The following is a 27,024-nucleotide window of genomic DNA, read 5'->3' on the forward strand; positions in this document are numbered from 1 at the left end:
CTCTCCGGTTGCGGAGCACAGGCTCCAGACGCGCAGGCTCAGCGGCCATGGCTCACGGGCCCAGCCGCTCCGCGGCATGTGGGATCTTCCCAGACCGGGGCACGAACCCATGTCCCCTGCATCGGCAGGCGGACTCTCAACCACTGCACCACCAGGGAAGCCCTCCTATGGTTTCTTATATTACTTCTATGGTTTTAGTTTTAACATTTAAATAAGATTAACATTTTCTGCTGTAATATATGAGAGGAGCCCTCTTAATTTTTTTTTCAGATTGGTGACCAGTTGTCTTAACACCATTTATTGATTAATCTATCTTTTTTCCACTTGAGTTGAGAAACTATGAAGGTTCTTATAAATATAGTAAGCTCCAAATATGTATTTTATTTATTTATTTTTAAATTTTTATTTATTTATATTTATTTTTGGCTGCATTGGGTCTTTGTTGCTGTGCGTGGGCTTTCTCTAGTTGTGGTGAGCAGGGGCTACTCTTTGTTGTGGTGCACGGACTTCTCATTGCAGTGGCTTCTCTTGTTGCAGAGCATGGGCTCTAGGCACGCGGGCTTCAGTAGTTGTGGCTCGCGGGCTCTAGAGCGCAGGCTCAGTAGTTGTGGCGCACGGGCTTGGTTGCTCCGTGGCACGTGGGATCTTCCCGGACCAGGGCTTGAACCCATGTCTCCTGCAGTGGCAGGCAGATTCTTAACCACTGTGTCACCAGGGAAGTCCTGCATTTTAAAATATAGTTGAAATCTTGTGTACTTTGTCAGTTTGGGGACTCTAGATGAGAACTATTATCTTTAATTATCTGCTGTCCTTTAGAAACCTTTGCCTATTCACCTTTATAAAACTATAACTCATATATGTTGCTATTGCTAAATTTCTGATTAGATTTCGCTAAGTGTAGATACAATTCTCTTGTTTACAGAGTTATAGTAAGGTTATTTACATGTGTTCCCAAGTGTGATAACTTTCCATGTCCTTGTCTTTAAAAAAGAAAAATCTAACCACATGGTATAGATGATAGCAGATGTTCAATCTTTTAAAAAGCAGCATAGGAAATTTTGAAAAAGAATTACCCAAGTTCTGCTGTTTTAGTGATTTAAAAATTCCTGTCTGGTAAATTATCAAGAGCACAGCTGAGATCCAGGGAAGTAAGCAAAAGCGTCCTGTGAAGAGCCAGAAGAGATGTTATAATGTTCACGAACTAACTTCATGCTCTCAGACAGTCTTTTTGACATAGGCTTTTTTTTTTGGCCTTGCTGTGCGGCATATGGGACCTTAGTTCTCTGACCAGGGATGAAACCGAGGGCTCCAGCAGTGAGAGCACTGAGTCCTAACCACTGGACCGCCAGGGAATTCCCTCCATTTAAAGTTATTATAGGACTTCCCTGGTGTCGCAGTGGTTAAGAATCCTCCTGCCAATGCAGGGGATATGGGTTCGACCCCTGGTCCGGGAAGATCCCACAGGCCGTGGAGCAACTAAGCCCGTGCGCCACAACTACTGAGCCTGTGCTCTAGAGCCCACGAGCCACAACTTCTGAGCCAACGTGCCACAACTACTGAAGCCCGCACGCCTAGAGCCCGTTCTTTGCAGCAAGAGAAGTCACTGCAATGAGAAGCCTGCGCACCGCAATGAAGAGTAGCCCCCGCTCGCTGCAACTAGAGAAAGCCCACGCGCAGCAACGAAGACCCAACGCAGCCAAAAATAAAACATAAATAAATAAATAAATTTTTTAAAGTTATAAAATATTGGTTATATTCCCTGTGCTGTATGATATATCCTTGCAGCATATTTCTTTTATACACAGTAGTTTGTATCTGTTAATTCCCTACCCCTATCTTGCCCTTCCCCACATTCCTCTCCCCAGTGGTAACCACTAGTTTGTTCTCTATATCTGTGAGTCTGTTTCTGTTTTGTTATATTCATTCATCTTATTTTTTATTTTTTAATTAATTTATTTTTTTTCTTAGTGGTACGCGGGCCTCTCACTGTTGTGGCCTCTCCCGTTGCGGAGCACAGGCTCCGGACGCGCAGGCTCAGCGGCCATGGCTCACGGGTGCAGCCGCTCCGCGGCATGTGGGATCTTCCCGGCCCGGGGCACGAACCCGTGTCCCCTGTATCGGCAGGCAGACTCTCAACCACTGCGCCACCAGGGAAGCCCTATCTTATTTTTTAGATTCTACATATAAGTGATATCATACAGTATTTGTCTTTTTCTGTCTAACTTATTTTACGAAGCGTAATACCCTTCAGGTCCATCCATGGTGTTGCAAATGGCAAAATTTCATTCTTTTTTATGTCCTTTTTCACATAGTTTTAACAAATCTGATCATTTATTACACACATTGAGGGCTTACCCTATAGCAGATTGGGGGAAAAAAAGAAGGGAGAAAAGGCATAATGACAGCTGACAGCCAAAATGAAAGAGAAACTCTTTACAAAAAGAAAGGAAACTCTTTACAAACAAGTTTATGTTCTTTGGTAGGGGTGGAGGGGTGTGGGTAGCAGGGGTGTAAATAGTTATCTCTTGCCATTCAGTTTTGGGGCAAATAGCTGTTCTCATCTCATTTGATACTGGAGATGTCACAGAGTCAAAGCAGGTGCAATGATTGATGCTCAAAATGACCCTGAATCATCAAGGAAGGTTAAATTGTGATCGTAATGTTTTGTTTAAGATAGGAAAGAGTGAAGTGTATTTTAGAATAATCTTATAAAAATGGTTACAATAATGCAAAAAAAGCACTTATGCAGGTAGCTTTAATTATTTCAAGTTCTTAACTTGAGTTCCATGGACTCTAGGGGCCCTATGAAGCCTCTTAAAGCTGAACAGGGGATTTGGTGAGTATGTGTGCTTTTCTGGGGTGAGGAGCCATAGCTTTCATCCTATTCTCAAAGGATTCTATAATTAAAAAAGGTTAAGAGGTAACCTTAACCTGGCTGAGGTATCTGAAAAATTTATGTATTCAAAGACCCCGATGATGCCAGATAAATGAAATGTTATGAATTTATAGCTATACTGTTTTAAAAATTTATAACTGTACTGTGTTATAAATTTATAACATTGTGCTAAGTTATAAATTTACAACTATACAGTTATAAATTGATGGGAGCAATAGACCCAATTACCTTTCACTTACTTCATTATGTATTTTGCAGGTGCTACCTTATATTACTTTGTATTAGTAATGATTTTTTTTTCCCTTCTTGTAGTCATCAGTAGCACTATTTGTAAGTAGATTGGACTCAGTGGAATCTGTGCTACCTTATGAGTATAATACGTAAGTTGTAAGTATTATAATTATATCCAATATAATTGATATAATTGTGATTAATTTATATCATAATTATGATATAATTGTGTTAAAATGTGCCTTAAGTTTTTTTGTTTTTTTTGTTTTTTCTGTGGTACGCGGGCCTCTCACTGTTGTGGCCTCTCCCGTTGCGGAGCACAGGCTCCGGATGCGCAGGCTCAGCGGCCATGGCTCACGGGCCCAGCCGCTCCGCGGCATGTGGGATCTTCCTGGACCGGGGCACGAACCCGTGCCCCCTGCATCGGCAGGCGGACTCTCAACCACTGCGCCACCAGGGAAGCCCGCCTTAAGTTTTTAAAGTTAGTGAACGAAAAACCTGAATATATTAAGAAATGTAGTGGTAATTTTATAATAAACGTAACAGAAAAAATGATTAGAATAGAGAGCTTTCAAGGTGAGACAAGTGCTTAAAAAACTAGGAAGTTGCCATACTTGATTTTTCTTTCTAAGAAAGGAAAATTATAAATTTACTACACTTTGAACTTGAAAAAATATCTTTGCAGAGTTGTATCTTATTTCTAAAATATCAAATACTAAGGTAGGTTTATACTAAGGTTTTTAATGGATGAAGGTGCTTAGTTTAGTAGTGAGTAGTTATTATAAGATTCAGTATGATCATTCATTTGAGAATAACAACAAATGATGTACTTCTTAGAAAAAATGATTGTAGTTCCCTTTGGTATTACTTTATTTCTACTAATTAAGCAGAAATAAAATCAGGTCTGATTTTTATTAAAATACCAGGTGTAAATGTAGGGTGTTAGTATGAGAATTTAAAACATTACAGAGGCCTACCATTTATTTTATCTTCGACCTAAGCCATTTTACATTCAAATTTACTTAAAGGTAATTGTAGTTCTTTTCACCTAGTAACTATTTGATTTGTGAGTATGTGGGAATGTGTTTGGGGGTGTTTGTTTTTTAATTCCCCTTTGATCAGAATTGATAATTACAGTTTCTAAATGTCCCAGGTTAGAATCAGTACAGACTTTAAGCCATTGTTTCCTTATTTGTGCTTATATGTAATTTGAAGTTTAATCCTAAAAAGTGTTGTTTTCTTTTTGATTGTGATTACCTGCATTACGAAAGTCAAGAGCAGTACCATGAGCATTTAAAATAATGAATTCATAATTATCAGAGGTTAAACAGTTTAAAGAGGAACATATAATGAGGTCTATAAATAATAAATAGAAAGATTCTGGGTCATATTTTTAGAAGAATCTACCATTAAAAGTGGAGAGGCTAGGGCTTCCCTGGTGGCGCAGTGATTGAGAGTTCGCCTGCCGATGCAGGGACATGGGTTCGTGCCCCGGTCCAGGAAGATCCCACATGCTTGCGTACCGCAAAAAAAAAAAAAAAAAGTGGAGAGGCTAGATAAATTATAAGGACTGATTTCTTTGCTGATTTTTTTTTTACCTTACTTGAACCTCTTTTTTTTTTTTTTGACTTCTGTCAAGACTCCGGAAAGAAAAGCCCTTCTGAAAATCTTGGACAAGTACTATTTGGAGAACGAATAACATCATCTCCTTATGAGGTTATTCAGTTGATCTTATTTTAAATCTTATTTTAAAATGAATCTTCTCAAAACTGACTACATATACAGCCATCCCTCGGTATCCATGGGGGATTGGTTCCAGGACTCACTGCAGATACCAAAATCCACATATGCTCAAGCCCATAGTCAGCCCTCCACATAGGCAGGTTCCACATCTGCAGATTCAACCAACCACGGATCGTGTATTAAATTTTACATTTGCCATCCACGGTTGGTTGAATCTGTGGGTGTGGAACCCATGGAATCAGAGTGCCCACTGTATATTTATTGAAAAAATGTGCATGTATCTGAACCCGGGTAGTTCAAACTTGTGTTGTTCAAGGGTCAACCATAATTGCACCAGAGTCTTTGCTTTAAAAGGAGGTAAAGAAAGAGGAAAGGAGGTAGAATCCGGCGTTGCCAGAAGAATACATTAATACAGTTGGCCCTCCAAATCCAAGGGTTCCGCATCTGAAGATTCAACCAACCTGGAATCGAAAATATTCGGGGAAATAAATTCCAGAAAGTTCCCAAAAGCAAAACTAGAATTTACATAGCATTTACATTGTGTATTAAGTATTATAAGTAATGTAGAGATGGTATGAAGTACAGCTGACCCTTGAACAACACAGGTTTGAACTGCGTGGGTCTACTTATACCCCGACTTTTTTCAGTATATGACCTGTGGTTGGCTGAATCCCTGCATGTGGAACCTGATTCAGAGGAACCATCTATGTAGAGGGCCAACTATAAGTTACAGGTAGATTTTCAACATCAGGGAGGGTTGGCCCCCTAACCTCTGCATTGTTCAAGTGTCAACTGTATAGGGGAGGATGTGTGTAGGTTATATGCATAATATACTCCACCATTTTATATGAGGGACTTGAGCAATGGTGGATTTTGGTATCTGTGGATTTTGATATTCTTGGGAGTTCTAGAACCAATTCTCCACTGATACTGAGGGATGACACTATATGCTCTTTAAGCTATCTGCAGTAGTTGGTGGTTCCACACAAAGGTTTTACCTTTCAAGTTTTATTTTTGATTCATAAAAAAGTTTAATTTTTTGTTCTTGCATATTTTGGGTAGGGTGATATGAGTAGATGTAATTGGACTCTCAGTGTCTATTGATATTGCCCTTGATATCTTAATAGATATGGGGATAGAGTAAGGATGTTTTCAAGAGCAGTCATGGTTATGAAGGCACTAACTTTTTTCTTCTTTTTTCTCAACTTCATTGAAGTATAACTGAAGTACAATAAACTACACGTATTGAAAGTGTATAATTTGATCAATTTTAATATATGTGAAACCATCAGACGTTAGCTTGTTTTACAACTTTTTATTTTGAAATAATTACAGATTCACAGGAAGCTACAAAAAAATGAACAGGTAGGTCTTGTGTACCCTTTACCCAGGTTTGCCCAGTGGTAACATCTTGCACGACTATAGTACAATAGCAAAACCAGGGAACTGACGTTGGACAATGCATAGACCTTTCTCGGATTTCACTAGTTTTACATGCACTCTTGTGTGTGTGTGTATGTGTGTGTGTGTGTGTGTGTATGTGTGTGTGTGTGAGATGCAGATTTGTGTACACACCAGCACAATCAATACACAGCATAGTTCCATCAGCACAAGGCTCCCTCATGCTGCCCATTTTCTGTTCTTTTTCTATTTAGTTTTCAAAATTCTTTGTATATTCTATCAATAGTTATGATTCCTTTATTGCAACAGTAGTTTGCAAATAGTTTCTCCCAGTCTGTGGCTTGTGTTTTCGTCTTCTCTATAGGGTCTTTCACAAAGCAAATGTTTTAAATTTTATGTGGTCCAGTAATCAAGTTTTCCTTTTATGCATCATGCTTCTGGTGTCAAGTCTGAGAAGACTTTGCATAGCCTTAGGTCCTGAAGACTTTCTTCTAAAAGTTTTATAATTTGACTTTATATATTTAAGTCTGATCCATTTCAAGTTATTTTTTGTATAAGGTGTGAGGTCTGGGTTGAAATTCTCTTTTTTTTTTGCCTGTAGATGTGCAATTGCTTCAGTACCATTTGCTGGAAAGACCTTTTCAGCAATTTCAGTTCTTCCTCCACTTACTTGCTTTTAAATCTTTGTGAGAAAATCACTTGGGCCTAGTTGTGTAGGTCTATTTCTGGGTTCTCTATTGATGTGTTCCATTGGTCTGTGTGCTAGGCATTCGCTTTTCGATGATTAAAGTTGCACACAATTCCCCTGTGGAGTACCATTATCCTAAGAGAAAAGTGCGCCTTTTCAAGAAATGCTATCCTTTGGATGGAAGAAACATGACAGTTTAGTTCAGTTGCCAATAAGGAATTTTAGGGTTAATATTTGTATGATTTCAGGATATGAAGTGTTAAATTTTCATTGTTTATTCTTGCTTATTGTTTTCTGATGAACCACATTGGCACTTCATCTTGATAATCTCCTGTAGCTAGACTTTGTAAACAAGAGGTTTCATATTAAAAGTATCAGATATTTTATTATCACTTTTTTTGGTAACAGCTTTATTGGAGATCATTCACATACCAAATAATTCACCCACTCATAAGTGTCCATTCAATGCTTTTTAGTATACTCATGGAGTTGTGTAACCAGCACTATAACCAATTTTATTATCAGTTTTAAGTGAAGGGTTGTAGATCAGGGTAGTTTTTAGAAAGCTACAGTGGATTTTATTTATTTATTTATTGGCTGCACTGTGAGGCTTGCGGGATCTTAGTTCCCCAACCAGGGATGGAACCTGCATCCCCTGCAGTGGAAGCATGAAGTACTAACCACTGGACTGCCAGGGAATTCCTGCTACAACGGACTTTTACCCCACCTTTTATAACACTGAAGAAGGCAAATTCTTCTGTTTAGTGGTGAAAGCAGTGTGTGTGTCTGTGTGTGTGTGTGTCTACTGTAATCATTTTAGGTATGAACTGAAATGCAGAGGATATAGTGCTGAGAATGATGGCATACTGAAGTCTCTGAAGAAAAGTTTTATTTGTAAGATAAAGTGCTTGTTTTGTGACAGTTGATTTATACAATTTAGTCAAATCTCTTAATATTTTTAATTTTCTTTCTTAATAGTTTTAACAAGACAGAAACGTGTAAAAGTTTGTGTAAAATCTTATGATACAGCAAATGAAAATCAAAAGAAAAAGCTGTCCATCTTTGTCTCTTGTAATAGTCTTTATTTTAAAGTCTTTTTTTCTCTTTTTTTCTGCGGTACGTGGGCCTCTCACTGTCGTGGCCTCTCCCGTTGTGGAGCACAGGCTCCGGACGCGCAGGCTCAGTGGCCATGGCTCATGGGCCCAGCCACTCCGCGGCATGTGGGATCTTCCCAGACCAAGGCTTGAACCTGTGTCCCCTGCATTGGCAGGTGGGTTGTTAACCACTGTACCGCCAGGGAAGCCCAAAAACTGGATTTCTTGAAGAGAGGAATATAACTGGATTATCAACATCAGTGTTGTGTTTGGCATCTGAAATCACATGACTTAATTTTTCACTTCCTTTCAGAAGTAGTTTTAATAACTATTTAATATCTACTGAAATTGTATACTATTTTTTGTGACTTGAGTTTGATTAAAAATCTGAACTTAAATGTATGTAAGATGATGTTAGTATTGCTTGATTTGAAATGCTTTTTAAATCTTTTCCTTAATAATATTTATATTTAGGATTATTGATAATATGCCAGTGATATGGTGTCGTGATATGGAAGATGGAAAAAAGTACTGCACACCAGGATTTCCAATAGGATGTTTTATTACCCAACATGGCATGTCGAAAGATGCTTGCATTATCCATGTAAGTATTGAGAACTTACTACAGAAATATAAGAATGTTGCTTCATTTACAATTTGCTTTCTATTATAGCCACTTAACAAACATGAATGGGACACCTACCATCTTCTCGGTTTTGGGCTAGGTGTTGGGGATACAAAGACAAGTGGTCCCTGCCCTCTAGAAGTTCACAGTCCTATGTAGGGAGATAGACTTGTAAGCAAATCGCTGTGATAAAATGTTATGTGCTAGGAGACTAAGGGGCAGTGAGGATATAATGGAGGGAATGAAAAAGTATTTGTCAGATGAATGGGTGGGTGAGCATTTCTAGTAGGGAAATCAGTGTGGTCCAAAGCTTGGCAGTCTGAAACAGCATACTGTGATTGGGGGACTGTGAATAATCGAGTGTGTTTGTGACGTAAGATTTGTGGTTTGGGGGGTGCAGGTAGAGATGAAGCGCAGAAGGGGGTTGGGGGAATTCCCTGGCGTTCCAGTGATTAGTACTCCATGGTTCCACTGCAGGGGGCCCGGGTTCAATTCCTGGTTGGGGAACTACGATCCTGCATGTTGAGCCGCAGGGCCAGAAAAAAAGTGGGGGGCGGGTAGGCAGAAGCCAGATGATGGCAGGAGGTCCTGTATGCAATGGTAAGGAAAATAGCATTGAATGCCTGTTATGAGCCAGGAGCAATGTTATATCACTCTATATACAGTGACTAATTTAACCCTTAGAATAGCCCTGTTGCTAGAATCTACTACTGCTGTTTTACAGATGATGAAATTCAATCTCAGAGACGGTAAGGGACATGACTAGGGCATACCGCTAGTAAGTGGCAGACATAGGACTCCAACTCAGATCTTTTTAATTTTATTTATTTATTTTTATTCGGGTATAGTTGCTTTACAATGTTGTGTTAGTTTCTGCTGTACAGCAAAGTGAATCAGCTATATGTATACATGTATCCCTTTTTTTGGATTTCCTTCCCATTTAGGTTACCACAGAGCACTGAGTAGAGTTCCTTATGCTATACAGTAGGTTCTCATTAGATATCTATTTTATACACAGTATCAATAGTGTATATATGTCAATCCCCGTCTCCCAATTCATTCCACTGCCCCCTTTCCCCCTTGGTATCCATACGTTTGTTTGTTCTCTATGTCTGTGTCTTTATTTCTGCTTTACAAATAGGTTCATCTGTACCATTTTTCTCGATTCCACATATATGCGTTAATATACGATATTTGTTTTTCTCTTTCTGACTTACTTCACTCTGTATGACACTCTCTAGGTCCATCCACCTTGCTAGAAATAACTCAATTTCATTTCTTTTTTATGGCCGAGTAATATTCCATTGTATGTATGTACCACATTTTCTTTATCCATTCATCTGTCAGTGGACATTTAGGTTGCTTCCATGTCCTGTCTATTGTAAATAGTGCTGCAGTGAACACTGGGGTGCATGTGTCTTTTTGAATACACCCAGTAGTGGGATTGCTGGGTCATATGGTAGTTCTATTTTTAGTTCTTTAAGGAACCTCTATACTGTTTTCCATAGTATAGTGGCTGTATCAATTTACATTCCTACCAACTGTTCAAGAGGGTTCCCTTTTCTCCACACCCTCTCCAGCATTTATTGTTTGTAGATTTTTTTGATGGTGGCCATTCTCACCAGTGTGAGGTGATACCTCATTGTAGTTTTGATTTGCATCTCTCTGATAATTAGTGATGCTGAGCATCTTTTAATGTGCATCTTGGCCATCTGTATGTCTTCTTTGGAGAAATGTCTATTTAGGTCTTCTGCCCATTTGTGGATTGAGTTGTTTGTTTTTTTGATATTGAGCTGCATGAGCTGTTTATATATTTTGGAGATTAACCCTTTGTCAGTTGCTTCATTTGCAAATATTTTCTCCCATTCTGAGGGTTGTCTTTTCGTGTTGTTTATGGTTTCCTTTGCTATGCAAAAGCTTTTAAGGTCCCATTTGTTTATTTTTGTTTTTATTCTCATTACTATAGGAGGTGGGTCAGAAAAGATCTTGCTGTGATTTATGTCAGAGTGTTCTTCCTATGTTTTCCTCTAAGAATTTTATAGTGTCCGGTCTTACATTTAGGTCTTTTTTTTTTTAAACATTTAATTAATTAATTAATTTTATTTTTTGGCTGTGCCGTGTGTTAGTTGTGGCATGCGGGCTCTTCATTGTGGGCATGTGGGATCTTTCATTGTGGTGTGCAGGCTTCTCTCTAGTTGTGGCATGTGGGTTTTCTCTTCTCTAGCTGTGGTGCACGGGCTCCAGGGCACATGGGCTCTGTAGTTTGTGGCACACGGGCTCTCTAGTTGAGGTGCATGAACTCAGTAGTTGTGGCCCGAGGGCTTAGTTTCCCTGCGGCATGTGGGATCTTAGTTCCCCGACCAGGGATCGAACCCATGTCCCCTGCATTGTGAGGCAGATTCTTTACCACTGGACCACCAGGGGAGTCCCTACATTTAGGCTTTTAATCCATTTTGAGTTTGTTTTCATGTATGGTGTTAGGGAGTGTTCTAATGTTATTCGTTTACATGTAGCTGTCCAGTTTTCCCAGTGCTACTTATTGAAGAGACTATCTTTTCTCCATTGTATATTCTTGCCTTCTTTGTCATAGATTAGGTGACCATAGGTGTGTGGGTTTATCTCTGGGCTTTCTATCCTGTTCCATTGATCTATATTTCTGTTTTTGTGCCAGTACCATACTGTCTTGATTACTGTAGCTTTGTAGTATAGTCTGAAGTCCAGGAGCCTGATTCTTCCAGCTCCGTTTTTCTTTCTCAAGATTACTTTGGCTGTTTGGGGTCTTTTGTGTTTCCATACAAATTATAAAATTTTTTGTTCTAATTCTGTGAAAATTGCCATTGGTAGTTTGATAGGGATTGCATTGAATCTGTAGATTGCTTTGGGTAGTATAGTCATTTTCACAATATTGATTCTTCCAATCCAAGAATGGTATATCTCCCCATCTGTTTGTGTTCTCTTTGATTTCTTTCATTAGTATCTTATAGTTTTTGTTCTAATTCTCTGAAAATTGCCATTGGTAGTTTGATAGGGATTGCATTGAATCTGTAGATTGCTTTGGGTATTATAGTCATTTTCACAATATTGATTCTTCCAATCCAGGAAAGGTATATCTCCCCATCTGTTTGTGTTGTCTTTGATTTCTTTCATTAGTATCTCATAGTTTTCTGCATACAGGTCTTTTGTCTCCTTAGGTAGGTTTGTTCCTAGGTATTTTATTCTTTTTGTTGCAATGGTAACTCAGATCTTTTTATCTTGGAAGTCTCAATCACACTGTTTTTGAAATCTGTCTTGTGGTTTTCAAACTGTTTTCTACTGGGCCCTAGGGTAATAGAAGTGTCTTGGGGCTGCCATGGAGGCTGAATCGGCATGGAAGGGCTCAACCAGGGCAGCATTGCTTATAATCTGTGTTACATGTGGAGACTTGACGTGGTTCAGCAATGGGGATGAAGGGGGAGACTCGATGTGGATCAGCAGTGGGGATGAAGGGGAAGGGAGAGAGAGGAGCAGAGGATGCCTGCCAGGTTTCTGTTTTGGTGTCTGATTGGTGGTGCCCTTAATTGTTTCTTTCCAGAGAAAAGGGCAGTGCTTCTTGAATTTCAGTCATTCATGCACCACCTTGTTGATTTTTGCCACATCTGAGGCACCTGTATTATTATTTATCCGTCGTTTTTTTTTGGCTGCGCCGCACGGCTTGTGGGATCTCAGTTCCCTGACCAGGGATTGAAACTGGGCCCTGGCAGGGAAAGCCCAGAATCGTAACCACTAGGCCACCAGGGAACTCCCTATTTATTCATAATTTAACTTAAATTTATTTAGCAGGAAATTACAGAAATGACAGGCTTAGTGTACTACTTATATATTTTATTCATCTATTTTCAAGTAACTAGATTAAAAAGTAGAGTACAGATTGTTATTTCACCTACTACCTAAAATTATCTCTTATATCCCCAGTGATATGTATTTCTCACAATGGGAAACATTCACATAGGGAATGTGGGAGGAAAAGCAGCAAACAACTGCTTAATTGATAATTCTTTTAAAGTAAGGGAAAAGTGGCAGAAGGCAGGAGTTAATGAGTAGGAGAAATTTGCATTAATATAGTCTGTGTTTGATACTCTATATGGAAGTCTATATGGAAATATTTTTTTTTGGCTGCACTTCCCTGCTTGCGGGATCTTAGTTCCCTGACCAGGGATTGAACCCGGGCCCTCGGCAGTGAAAGAACAGAGTCCTAACCACTGGACTGCCAAGGAATTCCCTGGAATGGTTCTTTGCAACCATTTAAAGACCACATCTTTGAAGGTCTGGGAAGAATAAATGGACCAATAGGATGAAAGAGCCCCAGTTGGCCAGAGTAGCAGTAACTTTTATCAACATTTGTGGGTTGCCACCCTAAGATTACCAAGGTTAAGTGAAACCAGCAGTTGTCTTTTGTCATCCCTTTTATATATAGAGGAACGCTTTCTTGAGAATTTTCTCATTCATTTTTATTTTAAGGATTTTTTTTTTTTTGGCCACACTGCACCACATGTGGGATGTCAGTTCCCCAACGAGGGATTGAACCCATGCCCACTGCGGTGGAAGCATGGAGTCCTAACCACTGGACCGCCAGGGAAGTCCCTAAGGATATTTATTTTGGATAGATGTTGATGTCCTTCTCCTTCCCCCCTTTACAGGCAGACTTCCTTCCATTGCAAACTTAAAGCTGTAGGGAAGTTTCAGAAAAGTTGTTTATAGTGTTATAGTGTAATTCATCTTTTTTGCAGGACTAATTATATCAGCTATTCTCAAAGTGAGGTCTGGGACTCTCTGAGAACTTTTCAGGGAGTCTGTCAGGTGAAAACTATTTCCATAATAATATTAAGATGTTTTTTGCCTTCTTTACTCTCACTCATTCATGAGTGTACAGTGGAGTTTTCCAGAAGCTATGTGAAGTGTGATGATGTCATCACTCTAAAGGCTAATGGAATGTGTGCTTCTGTACACTTGTGTTTTAAAATTTTTGCATTTTAATTTCTAATTTGATCACTATGGGTAGATATAACCCTCATAAACAAAAACTCTTCAGGGTTTTTCATAATTTTTAAGAGTAGGAGTCCTGAGACTAAAAAAGTTTGAGAACTGCTGAATTAGGTATTTAGAATCAAAGTATGGTTGTCTTATCAATAAAAAGTTTTAAATTCATTAAGTACACTAGCATTGTACGAACACCACCACGATGATTACAAAAGTAATACCTGTTTGGGGACTTCCCTGGTGGTCCACTTGTTGGGGCTCTGAGCTTCCACTGCAGGGGGCCCAGGTTCCATCCCTGGTTGGGGAACTAGGATCCCTGCATGCCGTGCATTGTGGCCAAAAAAAAAGGGGAAAAAAAGTAATACATGTTTGTAAAACCCTCATACAACACAGAGGTATAAAGAGTATGAAGTGCAGTCTTCATATAATCCTCCTCAATTTTTGTTTATTTATTTTATTTATTTTTTGCGGTACGCGGGCCTCTCACTGTTGTGGCCTCTCCCGTTGCAGAGCACAGGCTCCGGACGCGCAGGCTCAGCGGCCATGGCTCACGGGCCCAGCCGCTCCGCGGCATGTGGGATCTTCCCGGACCGGGGTATGAACCCGTGTCCCCTGCATCGGCAGGCAGACTCTCAACCATGGCGCCACCAGGGAAGCCCCCTCCTCAATTTTAATAGATTCTTTTTATGTATATGTAATTTCTTAATCTAAGTGAGATTGTAATATATATATTTTTGTAATCTGCTTCTTTGTCTTTACTTAGAAGTTTATAATGGACTTCTTTCCATGTTCATTTTGTATATTATGTATATATACACACACATATATACGGAGAGAGGCAATACAAGAACGAGAAAATGATTATACTTTTTAATAGTTTCATAATATTCCATTGTATGGATGGATCGTAATTTTTTATCCATTCCATCATGATTAGCTGTTTTCAATTTTTGTTATTAATGATGCTGCAGTGAACATTCTTTTACCTCTCTGAGTCTCATCTGTAAAATGGGAATAAGGATAGTATATATCACATAGGATTGTTGTGAGGATAAATAGGATAAGACTTGTAAAGTTCTTGGAGCAGTGTCTGACACATAGTAGGCACTCAGTAAATGATAGTTATTATTGTGCGAACCTCTGTGTACTCTTTTCTAATTATGACCTTAGGATAAATTCGTATAAGTGTAATTGCTGGGTCAAAGGATATGGACTTTAAAAAAAAACTTTTCGTTGTAAAATACAGATACAGAAAACCATACAGAACAAATATAAAGTGTAATGAATTGTTATAAGGGGAACACCTTTGTAAACCCCAGCCAGATCAAGAAATAGAATTTGGGGCTTCCCTGGTGGCGCAGTGGTTGAGAGTCCGCCTGCCGATGCAGGGGACACGGGTTCGTGCCCCAGTCTGGGAAGATCCCACATGCTGCGGAGCGGCTGGGCCCGTGAGCCATGGCTACTGAGCCTGCGCGTCTGGAGCCTGTGCTCTGCAACGGAAGAGGCCATAGCAGTGAGAGGCCCACGTACCGCCAAAAAAAAAAAAGAAATAGAATTTGGCCAGCCACCCCAGAAGGTATCCATGTGTCCCTACCCAGTTACAACACTCTTCCTTCCCCTAAAATAACTGCTATCCTAAGTTTTACCCTAATCACTTCCTTGAGTTTCTTTTATGGTTTTGTCACCCAAGTCTACATCCCTAGATGCTATAGTTTAGACTTGATCATCTTATGTATCTTTTTTCAGTGTTTTTTGTGAGCATTTTCAAATGCACAAACAGTTGAATGAATTATATAGTGGATACTTATAAACCCAGCACCTAGATTCTATAATTAGCATTTTCTGTGTTTGATTTGTCACCTTTCTATCCATTTGTCCATTCCTTTATTATTCATCCAAACAATGGTGCATTTTCCTCTGTCCCTGATTCCTTCAAATTGGTAGATGGATCCAGCGGCTTGATTAGATTCAGGTTTGATCTCTTTGGCAAGATAAAGTAGTGATGTGTTCTTTCATCAGGAGGCACGTGATATCACCAGAATGTAGCACATTTGTTACAATTGATGAATCTTCATTGATATACCATTATCACCCAAAGTCCATAGTTTACATTAGAGTTCACTCTTGCTATTGTACGTTTTATGGGTTTGGACAAATGTATAATGACATGTATTCATTGTTATAATATCATACAGAGTAGTTTCACTGCCCTAAAAATCTTCTGTACTCTGCCTATTCACCCCCCTCCACCTGATGTCTTTTGCTTCTCTCTTTTACTATGATAAGTGGATCCATTAATTCCTTAGAGGTTGCTGAGGCTGAAGAAACAGGAGCTGCGGAGTGAGCATTCATCAACCAGGAAAAAAAACCCTTTTCTCTTGCAGTGTCTATCCAGCGCCCTCTACTGATAAAGCTTCATTCAGTGTCAGGTTGCGAAGGAGAATTATTTAAAATATTGAAAGGGCCCAGATAATTTTCACAGAGGTCAAAGAGCATGAATTTGGGGATGAGAGGCAATAAATCAATAACTGTCACGCCTTACATGCCTGTACTACAATACTCTGATGAAAGAGACCCCTTGCCTGTCTCCAGAAATCTCTGTGCGGCTCTCCTCTCTCTGGTAATCTGCCCCACAAAATCTAGCCCCCTTGGCCTCTCTGGACTTTGAACTTTGTCTTCTCAACTGGGAGAGATTGCAGGGCTCTGCTTGAGTACCCTTTCCCTGCACCACAACCTGGAAATCCTCTCTGGGAAGGAAGCGTGAGGCTTCCCCTTCTCTGGGTGATCACTCTTTTAATGTTCTTTGTTGTCCAAGGTCTGAAAACTGTTGTTTCGTATATTTTACCCATTTGAAAAAGTTGTTTAAGGTGAAAGAGTAAATCTAGTCTCGTGTTATTCAATCATGTCTGGAGGAGGAAGTCCAGCTCTCTTGCTTTCTTTTTGCATACGTTTGCTTCGTGTAACTTTGCCTATCCTTTCATTTTTAACTTTTCAGAATCTCTTTTAGATGTGTCTCTTTTATACAACATGTTGAGTTTTGCTTTGTGGTATCTTCTGAAAAATCTTTTCCTCTTAATAGGTGAGTTAAGCCCATTTACATGTATTGATATGACATTTGCTTTCAGTTCTGTTTTATTACATTTTCTTTACTATTTTGATATTTCACATTTTATTGATTCTAAGACTCATGTTTCCCCATATTTTAACATTTATGAAATCAAGATGTGTCTTCCAGTTGATGGCATGTTAAAGGTTAATTGTCAGTGTTTCTTTTTAGCAGTACATAAAATAATGATTTTTTAAAAAAATTTTTTACTTAATTTATTTTTGGCTACATTGGGTCTTCCTTGCTGTGTGCAGGCTTTCTCTAGTTGTGGTGAGCGGGGGCTACTCTTCATTGCAGTGCATGGGCTTCTCATTGCAGTGGCTTCTCTTGTTGCGGAGCACGGGCTCTAGGCGTGCGGGCTTTGGTAGTTGTGGCATGTGGGCTCAGTAGTTGTGGCTCGCGGGCTCTAGAGCGCAGGCTCAGTAGTTGTGGCACACGGGCTTAGTTGCTCCGCGGCATGTGGGATTTTCCCGGACCAGGGCTGGAACCCGTGTCCCCTGCACTGGCAGACAGATTCCTAACCACTGTGCCACCAGGGAGGTCTGTAACGATGTTTTATAAGTGATGGCATTTTAGATTCCATGAAATATAATATTTATTTGAACAGTCTTTATGTGGTCTTCATTTTTATTGTTGTAATTCTTCTAATATTTAGGGTTTGTATTTCTGTTATAGTCCTTTCATTTATACCTACTTATTAGTCACAGTTTTTTTTTTTTTTTTTGGCTGTGCCACACAGCTTGTGGGATCTCAGTTCCCCGACCAGGGGTTGAACTCTGGCCGAGGCAGTGAAAGCCCAGAATCCTAACCAGTAGGCCACCAGGGAACTCCCAGTCACTTCTTTCTTTAGAGGGTGTTATGCAGTTTCATGATTCTGTGTCTGGTCATGGATTTTTGTTTTGCTTTTTTTAAAAAAAAAAATTAATTATTTAATTATTTTTTGGCTGCATTGGGTCTTCATTGCTGCGTGCGGGCTTTTCTCTAGTTGTGGTGAGCGGGGGCTACTCTTCGTTGCGGTGTGCGGGCTTCTCATTGTAGTGGCTTCTCTTGTTGTGGAGCACGGACTCTAGGTGCATGGGCTTCAGTAGTTGTGGCACGTGGGCTCAGTAGTTGTGGCTTGTGGGCTCTAGAGCACAGTCTCAGTAGTTGTGGCACACGGGCTTAGTTGCTCTGTGGCATGTGGGATCTTCCTGGACCAGGGCTCAAACCTGCGTCCCCTGCATTGGCAGGTGGATTCTTAACCACTGCGCCACCAGGGAAGTCCCTGTTTTGCTTTGTTTTTAATCCTGTTTGTAATTCCTTAAGTTTACTGGATTGGTGCCTTTTATCAGTTCTGTAATTCTCAGCCATGGTGAGATATTTTCTTTCCTTTTCAGACTCCAATTAAAGCTATGTTAAATGTTATTTTCTCCTCCATGTCTCTCTTTTGCTTTTTTAAAAAATAAATTTATTTTATTTATTATTTTTGGCTGTGTTGGGTCTTCGTTGCTGTGCGTGGGCTTTCTCTAGTTGCGTTGAGAGGGGGCTGCTCTTCCTTGCGGTGTGTGGGCTTCTCACTGCAGTGGCTTCTCTTGTTGCGGAGCACAGGCTCTAGGCCCGCAGGCTTCAGTAGTTGTGGCTTGTGGGCTCTAGAGCGCAGCCTCAGTAATTGTGGCACACGGGCTTAGTTGCTACGTGGCATGTGGGGTCTTCCTGGACCGAGGCTCGAACCCATGTCCCCTGCATTGGCAGGCAGATTCCTAACCACTGCACCACCAGGAAAGCCCCTCCTCCATGTCTGTTAACTTCCCTTCTGTATTTTCCACTTTTTTCCTGTGCTGTGTTCTTCTGGTCTATCTTCTAGTCTATAAATTCTCTTTTCACTTGTTTCTTTTCTTAAGAGAAGAGAATTTCAGTAATCATCTTCTCATTTCTACAAGTTTTGTTCTTCAGATCTGCTAGGTCATTATTTTGTACTTTTCTGTTTCATGCACATGCTTTCACACTTGTATTTGATGTCTTTAAAATATATTAAATTTGGTTAATTTTAAATCTGCTTGTGATCATTTCTGGAACTGAACTCTTTACAAGTTGGTTTCTGCTGATTCTTGCTCATAATTCCTTTTTTCCTTGTATGCTCCATTTTTTGGACTACATATTTATTGTTCTCGAAGATTGTTTGTGGAGTTTCTTTGAGTCCTAGGGTCGAAGTACTTTCCTCCAGAGAGGATTTTCCTTTACTTCCACAAGGAGTCTTTGGGAAATACCAGTCTGGGACCACCTTAAAGCAAATTCATAACTTGAACTTTCTGGGGCCACCATGATGATGTGAATCCAGCCTGCAAATCTATATCAGGGCTGGTCTGTGGCCACAACTTTTTAAGGACAGTTTTATTTCTCTCCCCCCACCTCTGCCTTGTTCTGTTTAGCTTCAAGGCCATCTTCCCAATAGTCCATTGGGACTATAGGAGCAGGTTCACTTCTGGCTCACCTTTACCCTGAGGATGTTACTTTTGGAGGGGGTGGGTGGTCTCAGCTTAATGTGCAGAGCGTCTCATATTAGCCTTTTCACCTGGGAGGGCCTTCCCTGAGTTCCCGCCTCCTCATCCCATGAAGCTACCCAAACCCAAGTTCAAGTTTGCCCAGCTCAGCAGGTGACCTCAGGGCAATAGTAGCATCAGTGCTCCCTTACCCAGCTGACCTCTCTGGCTTCCTACTTTCCCTTAGAATTTGGCATGGTAGTTCCTTACTTTCTTGTCACCTCATGTTGCTTTTATTCTTTTTTAAATTTTAAAGACTTTACCTTTTTAGAGCAGGTTTAGGTTCACAGCAAAATTGAGAGGAAGGTACAGAGATTTCCCATCTACCCCCTGCCCCACCCATGCATAGTTTCCCCCATTCTCAGCATCCTCCACCAAAATTGGACATTTGTTAAAACTGATGAACCTACATTGGTCCATCACATCATAATCATCCAAAGTCCATACTTTACATTAGGGTTAACTATTGGTGTTGTACATTCCATGCTCATGTTTCTTTTAAGGAGATATTTGTTATATTTATCATTTGTAGTTTTTAGCAGGAGATTTGGCCCAAATAAGATTGGAATTGGAAATCTAGTTAAAGTTTTAAAGCATAATTTTAATATCTAGTAGGAAGGAAACTAACATTTAATGACTTCCTTACTCTGTGCCAGGTGCTGTGCTAGGTCTTTCTGTATAATTTCTCACTTAATCCTCAACAATTTTATGGATTAAGTGATGATAGCCCCATTTTACAGCTAAGAAAACTAAGGCCCAGAAAGACTCACGTACAAAAGATAGTATGTGGCAAAATCTGAATTCTATCCCAATGTTTCTTGATCCAAATTTTGATCTCTTTGTACCATACCAAACTGCCTCATAGTTTTTGAGCATCTACTGGATATTAGCTCTGAGGATATATTTGAGAAGTGCCTGACACATAGTGGATGTTCAAAAATATTTGTTGAATGAATGAATGATCCAGACAAAGTTCATAGGCTTGTGATCTACTGGGGAACACAGTTTACTAGGGGATGCAAACATGTAAATACACTGAGTACAATTTGATGTGGTAAGTGGCAGAGATATGAGCTGAGTGCTATGAGAGCACAGAATAAAGAATTCTCTTTAGTAACTTTTCAGATTATAAGTAGAGGCTATGGCAGCAGATGAGTCTGGAGAGACAAGCGGGATTCAGATCCTGAAGGGCCTTGTTACCACTTTATCTGTCAGATTGAGTATGCGTGACGGTGGTTGAAATGCTTTCCATGGGCAGATTTAACCCTCACAGCACTCTGTTATGATTTCTACAGTATAGGTTCGGAAACCAAGACACTGAGAGATTAAGCAACTCGGCCAAGGTCACACAGGCCAGCACATGTCATTCCTGAGCTTTCAACCTAGCCAGTTTGACTGTGGAGTCTTTAACCCCTATGCTGTGCTGCTTCTATTAGTATGTTTCACGCACATACCTCTGTACCAGTACATGCTCTACTAGCTGCATTTTATTTCTCTGTATGTTTATACCATCTTTCATTTAACTGTACTGATAGACATTTTTGGTTGTTTCTATGTTTTTGCAATTACGGACAGTATTGTGGTGAGCAGTACTTACTTTCCATCCCAAGCTGATTCTGATACACCGCCTCAGGATCACTCGTACCGTCTTCTTTATCATCACTGTACTAAATGATCTCTAAATTTCCTTCAGGTCTATCACTCTCAATTCTGAGATTCGTCGTAATCTAGGAGTCCTGCATGTTGTAGATTACTCAACATGGTAATTGACAAGGCTCATTTGTACTCATTCTCTGAAGATTGAAGGCCTGGGTGACATAATAGCTAGTATTTAGGCTTTCTATGCCAAGCACTGCACCAAGTACTTTACATACATTATTCTGTTTAATCCTCTCAAAAATCTTACGGACAATCCTATTATCGTCCCCAATTTTAAAAAGGGGAAACTGAGACTCGAAGAGGTTAAATGACTTGTCTGTGATCATATAGCTAGTAAATGGCTGTCTGATTGCAAAGTTCATATTGTTAACCCTTATCTTAGTTTGCTAGGGCTGCTGTAACAAAGTACCACAAAATGGGTGTCTTAAAACAACAAAAATTTATTGTCTCAGAGTTTTGGAGACTAGAAGTCCGAGATGAAGGTGGCAGCAGAAGTGCTTGTTCCTTCTGAGGGCTCTGAGGGAGAATCTGTTCCATGCCTCTCTCCTAGATTCTAGTGATGGCCAGCAGTCCTTGGCTTGTGGCTGCATCCTTCCATTCTCCTCCTCTGTCTTTACATGGCCTTCTGCCTGTGTGTTTCTCTCTCTACATGGCCTTTTCCTCTTTTTATGAAGACTCTGGTTATATTGGATTAGAGCCCACCCGAATGGCCTCATTCATCTTAAATTGATTTTTGTCTTACAGAGACCCTATTTCCAAATAAGGTCACATTCACAGGTACAGTGGGTTAGGACTTAAGCCTGTCTTTTGGGGGGGGGAAACAGTCCAACCCATCACAACTCTTATACAAAAACTGCCCCTCAAATCCTTATGGAAAAATAGTCCCTCACTCTCCCTTAACCACTGGTTCTCAAAGTGTGTTCCAGGACCAGGAGCATCAGCTTGTTAGACATACAGAATCTCAGGCTTCACCCTAGGCCCAGCAAGTCAGAATCTGCATTTTAACAAGATCCCTGGGCAATTTGTATAAACTTTCAAGTTTAAGAAGAATTGACTAAGATAATTATCTTCAGATATAGTTGTGGCTACTAGGGAGTGAACTAATGAATACTTGGCTGGTAGAGAGAGTTTCACTCCGTTTTTATCTGTTTGATGCTTCTGATTATAAATGTAGATATATCCTCATTATACAAAATTTCGTAAGTACAGAAAAATCTAAAGAAGTAGAGGAAAAATTATTGCCTATAATCTCACTACTCAGAGGCTCCACAGTTAACATTCTGAAACACATCTTCCTTCTCTTTTTTCTTGCTTCATTACTTTTACCATAAATAAGCCCAAGCTCATTTTGCGGTACGCGGGCCTCTCACTGTTGTGGCCTCTCCCGTTGCGGAGCACAGGCTCCAGACGCGCAGGCCCAACGGCCATGGCTCACGGGCCCAGCCGCTCCACGGCATGTGGGATCCTCCCGGACCAGGGCACGAACCCGTGTCCCCTGCATCGGCAGGCAGACCCTCAACCACTGCGCCACCAGGGAAGCCCAAGCCCAAACTCTTGATAGGCTTCAACTTTAAGTACTGATAACACTTTATTAGTTTATTTGTATTACTTCATAGTTTTGTGTGGTTAAAAATCCAGCGATGCATGCATTTGTGAATTTTACATTTGCACTATTATTCCTTTGTAACAACTATTTAAAATTGTAGAATTAACTAACATCTTAATTTTAGGCCAGATGCTCAGGGCTGCAGTTTTTATCTTATAAAAACACATTTACACTTCAGTATGCTTAATTTATAGCTTGATTTTTTAGAAGTAACATATCCCATTTTCATTCCATGATTAGATTTTATATTTTTTAGTTTGTAGGAAAAGTTCAAATTTCTTTCAAATTTCTTTATCTTTCTGCAGTCTGAATTCAACAAAAGTAATACTTTCTACCTCTTCAGCCATGTCGATATTACCATTACATATCATGGGGAAAGTGAAACAAATTGGGGTATTGTAAGATTGGTTATTGCTAGACTGATCCCAAAAGGTAATTTTTTATTGGTTATTGCTAGACTGATCCCAAAAGGTAATTATAGAATCTCTTTCTAATTAGTTCCATTAATTTAAAAATTAATTCAAAATGTAGAAGATCTCACCAGAATTTTTATTTTTAGGATACATGTGTGATATAACCTTAGACATAAAGTTTGAAAAATCACATAGGCAGGGACTTCCCTAGTGGTGCAGTGGTTAAGAATCCACCTACCAATGCAGGGGACACAGGTTCCATCCCTGCTCCGGGAAGATCCCACATGCTGCGGAGCAATTAAGCCTGTGCGCCACAACTACTGAAGCCTGCGCGCTCTAGGGCCCGCGTGCCACAACTACTGAGCCCGTATGCTGCAACTACTGAAGCCCGTGTACCTAGAGCCTGTGCTCCACAACGAGAGAAACCACTGAAGTGAGAAGCCCATGCTCTGCAACAAGAGTAGCCCCCGCTCGCCACAACTAAAGAAAGCCTGCACGCAGCAATGGAGACCCAACGCAGCCAAAAATTAAAAAAAGAAAAATCAAATAGGCAATTTTATTCCATTTAACCTATAGTAAGCATCTGAATAACATGTAATGTGAGGAAGAACTGACAGATCTGGAAGAGAATTGACTTATTGAGGGTATCTTAACTCTCTTCTTTAGTTGCTGCCATATGACAAAGAGATTAGATTAAGATTTGTGTTTCTTCAGAGGACAATTCTAGTACCAGTGGAGTCTATTAGGCAGGTATCAGCTGGGTATAAGGAAGAATCTGCTAGCAATTAGAGCTCTCTAACATTTGAATAAGCAACCTCAAGAATTAGTGAGTAGTTAATCCCTACACGTTTGTAGGAAGAGCCTAGATGACCCAGCTCTTTGAGATTTCATAATTAGGCACCCAGCATAGTGTCTGGTCCCTAGTAAGTGAGTGCTTAATGTCTGGTCCCTAGTAAGTGAGTGTCTGGTCCCTAGTAAGTGAGTGCTTAATGAATTGTAAAGGGCAATTCTGTATTGGGTAAGAGACTGGACAGGTGACCTTTAATGTTTCAACTTTAAGATTCTTTGAAACTGTAGGATAAGAATAGTACTCTTCAATTAAAAGAGATAGAGGGGGAATATATCATACAGTGTATCAAATCATGATCCATATGGGCAAAATATTATAAAACCTGAAATATTAGGATGGGAAAAGTGATCCTTTGAAACTTATGTGAAGTATATTAAAGGAGGTAAGTGTGGTATGGTTTTCTGAACACAGAGCAAGGAATTTGGAAATTCGGTTTTTTGTCTCATCTCTGCTGGTTCCATTTTGGAAGTCAACCCTAAGTTCATCGAGATGAATCAGACTTCATTGTTTTTAAGCCTACTGGCCTATTTTACTTTAGCCAAGGTTGTTCCATCTGTCACAGCTGATGGCCAAAGGGAAAGAATAGTTAGAGAATGTACTGTGCCAAGCTTTTGACCATGGGTAGGTTAACTTGATCTCTCATAGGTTTAAATTTCCTCATCTGCAATAGGAGAGGCTGAATTAGGAGTTTTTAATATAGATACGGATGCATCAAACCCAATTTTTATTTTATTTTATTTTTTTAATATTTTTAATTTTTATTTGTTTATTATGAGTGATATTTAGCATTGTTTTACATGTTTATAAACTATCTGTATCTGTTCCCAGTTTTTATTGATGTGTATGTTTTTGGGCAAAGGCGTCCGTACATTTCATTAGATAAACAGACCCCAAAAGATGAAGAACACTGGTACTTTCCAACTCTGATTTATCTTAGTAAAAAGATATTCTTTTTAAATTAGTGGCTACGTTAAAAAATTTTGAAGATTTATTTCATAAGGTGTTGCAGACAGGAAATAAAAGAAGGATTAAAAGGATCAGGACATATTTATGAATAACGGGGTAAATAGAGCTACTAAGAGAGGCCAGGGAATACTAACCAAGAGCAACCGCCCATGTTTCTTTGTGTCTGTCACTTCTGATATCTGGGAACAGAATTTTAGGTTGATGGGCTGTGAGGTCTGACTCAGGATGGCTACTCATGTTGAAAGTCATTTGGGTAGAAAGGTAGTAAACATACAAAGTATGATACAGGAAGCTAATCTCATCAGCTATATGAAAATCACATTTAATGCTTATAATCACATCTCATATTCTCAGGCTTGGATAGAGTAAAAAAGCCAAGAAAATCACTTTCTAGAGCTGCATTTATTCTATACTGCCCATAGTAATAGCTTTAAAACTTTTATCTAATCACAGTAAAGCTCATTTATTTGAGCCCCCTGAGAATGACTGTGTTAAAATTCATCTTTTTCAGAATTAGGCAATAGACGTGGTCATAGACGTGAGGTTAGGCCTAATGGTTTTCTGGGTCTAGAGTCTTGTGTTTTCTTTCAGGTTCTGTACTTTGTTAATTTCCCTGATGGTTGCTATAACTGATCATCTCTTTTTCCTTAAAACACCTGCCGCATTTGGCTTTTGGGTTACCACTTTCATGGTTTTCTCCTGTTTTACTGGTTGCTCATCAGTCTTTTCATTTCTCCAACCTATTTTTTTTTCATTTTTGGCCTCACCACGCAGCTTGTGGGATTTTAGTTCCCCGACTGAACCTGGGCCCTTGGCAGTGAGGGCATGGAGTCCTAACCGCTGGACAGCCAGGGAATTCCCTCATTTCTCCAACCTCTTAATGTCGGAGGGCCCCAGGACTCAGTCTTTGAGCTTTGCCTCTTCTTTGTTTATACTCACACCTTGGCGATCTTACCCTGTCTCATCACATCAGCTACCTCAATGACGCTTAGGTCTCTAGACTTGTATATCTGGCTGTTTACTTGACCCGTCCACTTGGATGTCTAGTAGGCATTTCCAACTTAACATGTTCCCAAAAGAACTTCTAATCTTCCCTTCAAATCTGCTTCTCCTGTTGTCTTCTGCATCTTAGTAAATGGCAACTACATCCTTCTAGTTGCTCAGGCATCGCCCTTGATTCCTCTTTATCATTCTTCACTTATACCCTATGTCTAGTCCAACCCTTTGGCAGATCATGGGCTTGAATTTTTTTTTTTTGGCTGCATCACGCGGCTTGCAGGATCCTAGTTCCCTGACCAGGGATCGAACCCGAGTCCACAGCAGTGAAAGCCCTGTGTCTTAACCACTGGACAGCCAGTGAATTCCCCATGTGGCTCTATTTTTAAAATATTTTCAGAATCCACCACTTCTCATCACCTTCACCACTATCAGCTGGTCCAAGACATGGTTATATCTCACATGGATTGTTGCAAAAACCTAGTTGGTCTCCTTGCTGCCAGACTTGTCTTCTCACAGTCTGTTCTTAGTACAGCATTCAGAGCATTCCTTTTTAAATTTCAACTCGTGTGAATCCTCTGCTCAGAGCCTTCCAGTGACTTCCCGTCTTAGAGTAAAAGTCAAAGTTCTGAAAATGGCTTGTAAGGCCTTATACAACCGATATATAAGGCCAGTGGTTAAAAATAGGGCTTCTACCTTGATTAGAGATCTTAGCACAATTTTTGCTGCATAATCTCTCATATGAAATGCAGAGCTTTCCTGTACTGGGTTCAGGACTCATACTTAAACAGTGAACCTTGATACACATTATCATGCAGTAATTTAATTTTTCTCTTTAATGTTAAGTTTTGATCTGTAGCATTAACAATTATTATTTCTCTAATTCATAGCTGTTTTAAATTGTATTTTCGCTTTAAGTAGAATGCATTCATCCTACAAACACGTATAATATAAGGGCACATTATGTACCAGACAGTAGGGTTACAGGAATGAATAAAAAGAGGCACACACCAATAACCTTTGCAATCGTGAGCGAGTGGTTTTATTGTGCATATACACGTACAGATAACAATCCCATAAGGGTTACATATTATTCTTTAGACAGAAGCCAAGGGGTAAACTGTATGTTGAGTAAATAATTCAAAATGGAAGCATCGTGGTTTCTCCTTGTGATTTTCTATCACCCTTTATTCCTCTTTTACTTTTCAAGTGACA

At 39.8% G+C, this 27,024-nt stretch overlaps 1 protein-coding gene and 1 pseudogene across 1 annotated transcript in view; both read left to right on the forward strand.

Annotated features, from left to right (window-relative positions):
• Window positions 1-27,024, forward strand: part of LOC101279489 (N-alpha-acetyltransferase 11-like) — a 233,057-nt gene that overhangs the window by 23,398 nt on the left and 182,635 nt on the right. The window lies entirely within an intron of this gene.
• LOC101279240 (transmembrane 9 superfamily member 2-like) overlaps window positions 1-27,024 on the forward strand; it is a 98,544-nt pseudogene that overhangs the window by 2,292 nt on the left and 69,228 nt on the right.

This window comes from Orcinus orca, chromosome X (assembly GCF_937001465.1).
Source record: "Orcinus orca chromosome X, mOrcOrc1.1, whole genome shotgun sequence".
Classification (NCBI taxonomy): Eukaryota; Metazoa; Chordata; class Mammalia; order Artiodactyla; family Delphinidae; genus Orcinus; species Orcinus orca.